Source organism: Hyposmocoma kahamanoa, unplaced genomic scaffold, assembly GCF_003589595.1.
Source record: "Hyposmocoma kahamanoa isolate Upper Pololo Valley unplaced genomic scaffold, ASM358959v1 63, whole genome shotgun sequence".
NCBI lineage: Eukaryota > Metazoa > Arthropoda > Insecta > Lepidoptera > Cosmopterigidae > Hyposmocoma > Hyposmocoma kahamanoa.
This window is the reverse complement of record NW_020653851.1, coordinates 6,619,253-6,627,761: the sequence shown is the minus strand read 5'-3', so window position 1 is coordinate 6,627,761 and position 8,509 is coordinate 6,619,253. Positions and strand designations below refer to the sequence as shown.

The window sequence follows — 8,509 nt, the reverse complement described above, 5'->3', positions numbered from 1 at the left end:
ACCTATTGCAATAAAACGGCAATTTCATACTTTAACCCCTAATATTATAACATATAACATTTTCAAGTGACGGGACGAACAAGTCGTGCGCCTGATGGTAAGCTACACGCCTGTCCATAACAGTTACAGTGCCAGATTTGAGGGGCACTACCACTGCGCCCGTCACCCTGAGACATAAGTTGACAAGTCCCATGTACTTGCAATTTCACCAGCACCCTTACCCTTCAAAATGGGAACACAGTAATGCTGACATTACTGCTTGACGGCAGAATTAGGTAAGGTGGCACTGCTACCCTGGACGAACTCTTTCACAAGGAGCTCTACTGCTACTAAAACAAAAGTTTTTTTTAAAATAAATATGCAATGATTGTGGCATTAACGCCGTTCTGCCCTAATTACTACAACAAAAGTGGGAAGTGTTAATGCATATCAAGAATAAACAACTAAATAAAAATAAAAATTAAAAAAAATTAAATTAAAATAATAATAAAATAGTAAACCAATAAAATGATTGATACAAAAAAAAAATTAGTATATACACATGCGTTATACGTGTATAACAAGGTAATATTTTATATTTTTAAATGTTATTTTTAAACATCTTTTTTTTAAACAAATATACGCGATTTTAAGCAGTTTCCTTTCCAGTGCATTTATTTATGTTGGTTTGATTTTCACATGTTAAGGCGGTTTCTCGGCTGCGCATCCAACCGTGCAGTGCTTTTGGAAGGTGGTGGAGAACTTCACCGATGACCAGAGACGACAACTTCTCAAATTCGTGACCAGCTGTTCAAGACCTCCGCTATTGGGTTTCAAGGTGAATACGAATTGCTGACATTGTAAAAACTAATATAGATTCAATAACACTATTGACGTATATGAGTCTCCTCTAGCGAAAGGTACGATGATGCCCACAGCGTTTTGGGGACACTCTGGGCACTAATTGAGTAGGTCCTGAGTTCGATTCTCGATAGGATATATATTTTAATCAATCAATCAATCATATGAATTTTATGAGAGCCATAACTCTCTTGACGAAATACCTTTTGTGTCAGTGTCAAGTTTTAAATCAAGTCAAGAACTATACAAAATTTTAACGTCAAACCCTCGGGTTTAGTTTTGAACAATTTGCCTTGAATACAAAATTTTGTGCTTATTTAAAAACAAACTTCACTTTTTTTTATTCAATGAAAAAATAGATTTTTGTTTTATACATTGCAGTTTCGTTATCTGTAAACTTATTGTTGCCTCTAAGGGACACTAAAGCTTCTTTACTAATGTCATATTAAATGTATGGCAGCGTTGAAAGTTAAAATTTTGGATATTTTTAGTTTTATTTTTTAAAAGTATTTGATGTCCTTTTACTCATTAGGTATCGTACTTTCGATATCAGTATCAAGGTTTTTGATATCTCTTATATTGACGGAATAATCGCCTGCCACACTTAACGATTACACCCTGTATATTAGTGACGATCATATTACATCTTAATGTTACATTTTAAATTGTAGTATTATGACAATGATAATATGAAATAAATAGTTATAATTTATGCAATTTCAACGCGTACTTTTTGTATAAGAACTTGAGTGAGAAGATGTTTTTCTTTATTAGGATTTGCAGCCACCATTCTGCATCCAATCGGCGGGCGCATCGGATCGGCTGCCGTCATCGTCAACATGCATGAATCTGCTCAAATTACCCGAGTTCCATTCTGAAAGTACACTCGCGGAGAAACTCCTCTATGCCATACAAGCTGGTGCTGGTTTCGAATTAAGTTAATGTGAGTAAATATAATTTTTACAGGCCACATATCGCACTGTTAGTACAATAGTGTACTAACTAAAAAAAGTATATTTTTTTCAGAATCAATGAAAAACGAATTACTTCCTTCCATGTAAGACTATTGAAATTTATGTAGAGGTCAAAGTTTATTACAGACATCTACACAATTTCCTACTATTTTTTGACTAAGTCCTTACTTACTCATAAATATGAATTTGTTTTTTTTACTAGCTCACAAAAAGTTAGTCTCATTCTCAGTCAAGTACAGATCTTTTAATTGTTTCATGCAATATTTTAACGACTGTTATATTGCCGAGTAGAGAATAAAATTTTACGATAAAAATGGTGTAATCTTGAATTTCACATATTTCGAATTACAACATTATTGTAATAGCAGTGCGATATACAAATTATTCCTATTTTCGATCAATCGTCACTACAATCGTATCGATCCGTTGCTACTCTGGCGTCCAAGTTAATCGTTGACGACATAATGATACTATCGATTCTTCGTTTCGATCAGTCTGAAACGGCGGATCGTACAGACAAATCGTCTTATATAGTTTTCCAATAAGGACATAATAATTTTGTATTTCAATAAAACACGCAGCAATTTAGATATCGAGCTGAAATTTATTCTAGGTGCAGTAAACGTAATGTTACATTTAAGAATGGAATTTGATCTCGTTCATATGACCACCGCGAGCATGTTCCTATAATTAATATAGTGCCTGAAGTAGGGCTTATCCTAACCAAACCCCCCGGGTGTCTACTCTTGTTCTCGGTTCGACATCCGTCCGAAACTACTGTCAAATAAGTAATATTCAACCAAATTTAAAAAAAACAACGTCAAGTATTCATTTCATTCACGTCTTGCGTGTTTTAATTTGATCGAGTATTACTTATTTGACAGTAATTGTTTCAGACGGATGTCGGACGGAAAACGAGAGTACATGGCCTGGACCCCGATTCAGAACTCTTCGATATATTATACGAATCGTTCAATTGGATATCGTTCTCGAATCGAAGGGCGTTTTCCGAGCTATTCAGAACATTCCGAGTTAAACGTTCGATTCGGATTCGGATACGACATCGTTATCTAACAGCGTTTACGGAGTTAGTCGGTGAAATAGATTACAAGAAAAATGAAAATCCTTTTATATACATTTATAAGACTTCAATGGCGTAAAATATAGGAATGCATTAAAATAAATTAATAAAATTGAACAAAATCCAGACTTCATTCATTTTAAATAATAAGAAATTTCCATATTACATTATTACTTTGTAAACAATAGGACGTTCGGTAACTTTCATTCGATAACTGTGTTCTGAATAACGTTTGTAGCTTTATCCGGTCGAGAAGCTCGAGTAATCGTACATGTATGATGTCGTTTCGGTTAGGTTTCGAATACGACAGTTTGACAATCGATTTGGGTGTTGTGAATAAAAATGAAAAGAAATCAAATCAAATCGGTCGACAACTTGGTTATCGTAAGGTTTTGAATCGACCCTCAGATTTTATTTTATGCATGCAAAAAAATGCAATTGGAAGTTAGTTGTTAGTCTGTTATATAATTACGTACAGTTGACAGCATACACAGCGTTCTACTTATTATTTTTTTATGATCCTAAGCCATGGGACGAACATGTCATGCGCCTGGTAGTAAGCGACACGCCTATCCAAAGCAGTTCCAGTGCCACTCGGAGCTTTAAATCGCAAATACCCGAGGGACACTCCCACAGCGCCTGTGACCTGAGACACAAGTTGACAAGTCCCATGTTCCACGAATTACTCGGACGCACTAATTGTCATATTACTGCTTTGCGGTATAAACAGGTAAGGTGGCATTATTTCCTTGGACAAACTCTTTTACAGGTCCTTGTAAGTTACCAGCTATAGGTATTAGAATTTTATTTATACAAAACAATCTATAAAGCATTTTGTCATAATAAAGTCATTATAGAATTCTTAGGCTTCCCTGGACGAACACTTACACGAGGTGCTCCACTGCTGCTATTACTTACTACTTTTCAATGTTGGGCGGTCATAAACAGCATAAATCTGTGGCGTGTAGCTAAGCATGCTGTTCTCTATATGGTTCAGTTTTAGTATGTCTTGTAATATTACTTGTGTTTTTTCCACAGGTTCTCAGAAGGAACGTGTTAGTCTGTATCTACTAAAATAATACGAACATAGGTAGGTAGGTACATACTGTAAAGTAGAAAGGATATACCTAGCGGATAAAAATAATAATTTCTCAGCATTATATCAAAAGAAATTCTAAATCTTGCGTCACTTCTAATAGCACGCTAGTGCTTTTGAAATTAGTATTTCAATTGTTGAAAACCTTTATTACTATATAGAATGTTAAGTAAAACTGATTGTTATTCGCTGGGGTGTCCATAATTTTTTTAGCGTACGGAACATATAAAACATTAATGTTCTATAAATTCTAAAATTTATCATAAATCTCAATGTGATATACAAATATACTCGGTGAAGTATTTTGTTGTAAATAAATACTTAATGTTACCCATTGATGTTGATTTTTTTCCCTAATGTCTGTGAGTATTTATTTTTGTGAAACGTAGTTTATAGCGTTAGTACAATGTGTAGTTATGTAAATAATTATATTATTAATCGTACATAATATTCTGTGAGTCTCTTTCTGGGAATTTTGAACATTGAGTGAATTTATACTGAAATTGTATGTTGTGTTCACGCCTGGCGTGAAAATAGAGATGTTCAAATGTACAGTCACGAGCAAATCAAGCTTGACAGTTTGGACTATTCTTAACGCAAGCGTCTTAATCGTCGTGTAAGAGTTCTTTTTATTTCCCGGATATTTCAAAACGGCTATACGCTCCATGGTCACCGGCTGACTGTTGAACTTTGAAGTGATCACGTAACCCTGGAGCTTGTAACCGCTTGGAAATATCGGGAAAATGAAATGAACACATACCGTGGTATGAAACCCGTAATTAGTGATAATCATTTAGTGAATAACCACGAAAGCCTTAAAATCTATGTCGTAGAGTGGAAAGATCATGGCCCACAAAAGTATAAAAAACCATATCCACGGCGTACAGAAATAACATATTTGGTTAGATTTATAAAAAAAAATCTGTACTTTACAATGGTCTGTGTCGTTTTACTGTGGGTACTGGGAATTATTTAATAAAAAGAAATATTTTTATATAAAAAACGTATGTTAGTCCAAAATATTTGTGTTTCGTATTTATTGTACATATATTACCCAGACAACGATTTCGGTCGTATTCCTACTAGAACTGACCGCCCAGGGTTCGCGCACGAGTGTATTGATATTTATTTTGACAAAAAGTCTGACAATAATCTAATTAGGATTTTCACTCAATTAAAAATATGTCAAATCTTTATTTCCCTGTTACATGTTAACACTGTAGATTTACAATTTTTTTTTCATGAAAATTATAAGTGGTTTATAACTGCATAATTTTAAACTATTGTGGTTTTTGTACGCAAACTTCCATTAACCGGGTCAGATTATAGGCCATGATCTTTAAATGTCAAACTTGAAGTGCCCTTGTCCCTGTACTTACGGGAATTTCGATCAAATAAATGTATGTATGTATGATTGTACCATATTGTAAATTTTTCGTCATTATCATGTTAGTCAGTAGCGAGAGAGTTGAACGGCGCATATCAGTCACGTAACTTACGCTTGTTAAGTTTGCGGCTGAATTTCTAAATCCAAAAACCTACTATATTCATTCAAACCTACTCTCATCCCATGTCTACCTATAATGTGTTTAAAACAATAATATTATAAGGAAAAATATGTAAGTATCATGGAACAAACTAATAAGCGAGAGTGCTGTAATATTTTTTCGCTTTTCTTTTTTTCTATAGTTATAATATTTATTAAGTTTACAAATTTTCTATTAATATACTATTGCGACAATGTTTCCAGTGTTTCCCTTTATTTTTTGTTGCGTCTAAGTGTTACCTGTGTTTTTGTTTGTTCTTTGCTAGCGGCGTCTCTACCGACAAAACATTGCAGCACACACTCGCTTCACATCTATGTTTCAAATCATATCTGTGTACATTAAAGTAAATAATAATCATCTGAAAATCAAGTAACAATAATGAATTTTTGACTAATTTATTACAAAATGATGTTCGAGTGAAATGAGCTTTCCTAAGAACTATACGAGTCTATGGAACTCTTAATGAGTAGATAAATTTTAATTATTATTATTTCATGAGTCTGAAATGGGTTTACCCATTTAATAACTATGTACAATGTAATTTATTATTATTAATTATAATTTAATTAGTGATGTAGTATGTCTCGCATAGTGCAACTGAGTTGTGTCAAATTTGCGAATTTTATATTTTAGTACTTACCTCAGAATAAAGTTGTCGAATCCTTTAAAAAATGCCGTTTCATTCAAGATGAAATTCATATTTCCGAATAATTAAGTCTTTGTCACAAGCTTGTATGGTACCCGAAGCAGCGTTCATAGGCGGCGGTGATCGCTTTCTATCAGGCGAGCCGTATGCTTGTTTGCCGCCTACATACGTGAGGCGCACTATAAGTTTCCGGAACGAATAAGAACAAAATACTGTAAATGGTCAGAAATGAATTTATTGTTTCTCAAAATATTCTACGTTAGTGTTAATGCACTTTTTCATACGAATGAACCAATTTTGAAAACATTTATGCCACTCCTCCGTGACAATCTCTGAAAAATACTTTTAATACTCTTCGATAGCCTCTTCAGGTGATGAAAATCGTCGACAGCGTAACTGGTACTTAATTTTTGGAAATAAATAAAAGTCACAAGGTGTTAGGCCGGGACTGTACGCGGGATGGCTCATAAAGTCAACGTTGTTCACCTTCAAAAATTCATTTGTCCGTCTGGCCGTGTGAGAACTGGCATTATCGTGGTGCAAGATGATACGGCGTTTACGGTTATTTTTACGGAGTTTGTCAATAACTTCCGGCAAACAAACGGTCGTGTACCAATCACTATTCACGGTACAACGATTCTCCAAAGCAACAGTAGCCACGTCTTCAGTTTTATTAAAAAAAAGAAGCAATCATCCGCTTAGTGGCACTTTGCACGCACGCCACTTTGGTTCGTTTCGGGTCATCTCGAAAGACTCATACGCTCGATTGCTGCTTTGTTTTGGGATCGTAACTATATACCCATGTTTCGTCTCCTGTTACTATGTCCCACACCAAATTTGACGCCCCATCGTTGAATCTGGTAAATATGGCATTGCACCAAATGAAGCGATCCGTTTTTTGACCCTCAATCAAATTGTGTGGGATCCACCGAGAGCACAGATTTTTCACACCGAAATGTTTGTGTAGTATTGATTGTATTTGACTCATGCCTCTGCCTAAAAATGCCCGAATCTCATGGTATGTCACATGACTGTCTGTTTTGATCATACGGCGCACAGCATCGATGTTTTTGTTGTTCACAGCAGTGGACAGGCGACCATCACGAAATTCTTCACTGAGATTCATACGACCGCGTTTGAATTCTGCAAACCAGCTATAAATAGTAGTCTTGCATGGTGCTTCATAGCCAAAAGCAGTTTGAAGCCGAGCGATGCTCTGCTGAGCTGTGAAATTACACTAAGTGTCGTATTCTAGAACTCTAATCAATGCTCAAGTCAGGATTGCACTGGAAACACAAGCACTGGAAGTACGACCCTAACGCCAGGGACTTGAGTATGATTTCGAGTGCTTTAAACCATACTCAAATCCTGACTTGAGCATTGAGTAGAGTTCTAGAATACGAGGCTTAAAGTCGTAGAAAATCATACTATGAAAATTTTCACGAGTTAAATCCATGGAGATGTAGACAACCAATTTCTAAAATGACGCCACAAGGTAAAAATAAGTGACAATCAGAGGAAACAAACTGGATTCTACCTACAGCCAAAGAGTTCCATTTTCAAATGTTGTAATTACTTTTTGTGTGGCCAGTTCCGGAAACTTATAGTGCGCCCTATGTAATATATAAAAAAAAAGGAAAAAGTGTCTTGCCTTGTTTTCTTGATGGTCGCGGAAATACCAAAAGAGATTCGCTCTGGACCTTTTGGAGGGAAAAGTGTCGTTTTTATTTTGACTTTCAATTATTTTGTGAAATCTAGTTTAAAGTGGAATAGGATAGTGCTATTATGCCTTAATCGAAGATTAAAACGCGAAGTTATACGAATCTCAACTAAAATACCCGTATCGGCCCGTTTTAAGGAATCCCGAGTCAATCCAAGCACGCCGCCTCAAATTGCCTATCCTCTTTGTGGCGGCCATATTTACAGAAACATAATTAAATTTCATGTTTAGGCTGATGGCTTTGCCAAAGCCTTAATAGATAAAAATAAATAATAATAATATACCAAAAGATACAGGGCCTCTGTCATTGCCCGTCATTTGGATCTGTTATAGACAAAAAAAATAATTAATTTAATAAAATAAAATTAGTTTCGCGGCTTGCTCAGCTCGCCCAATATCATGGTCTACCAAGCATTTTTGATGCGTCATCGTCATAGGCATCGATCATTTTAATTTCGAAGAAAATACAAAAATTTTTAGAGCTCGCTACGTTCGCCTGCCACAACATTCGTTCTGTCCCTGACAGGGATCATTAACGTTTTATTTAAATTTCAAAATTGTTTACTTCTCGACAATCTCAGTCAATCAATCAATTATTGCCACGC

General features: G+C 35.2%; 1 long non-coding RNA gene across 1 annotated transcript; it reads left to right on the top strand.

Annotated features, from left to right (window-relative positions):
- The first annotated feature begins 685 nt into the window (after positions 1–685).
- On the top strand, positions 686–6,065 carry LOC113230009. The gene is made up of 3 exons (XR_003310452.1): positions 686–817; positions 1,615–1,783; positions 3,934–6,065. It is a non-coding gene; the product is annotated as an uncharacterized LOC113230009 (long non-coding RNA).
- The last annotated feature ends 2,444 nt before the right edge of the window (positions 6,066–8,509 follow it).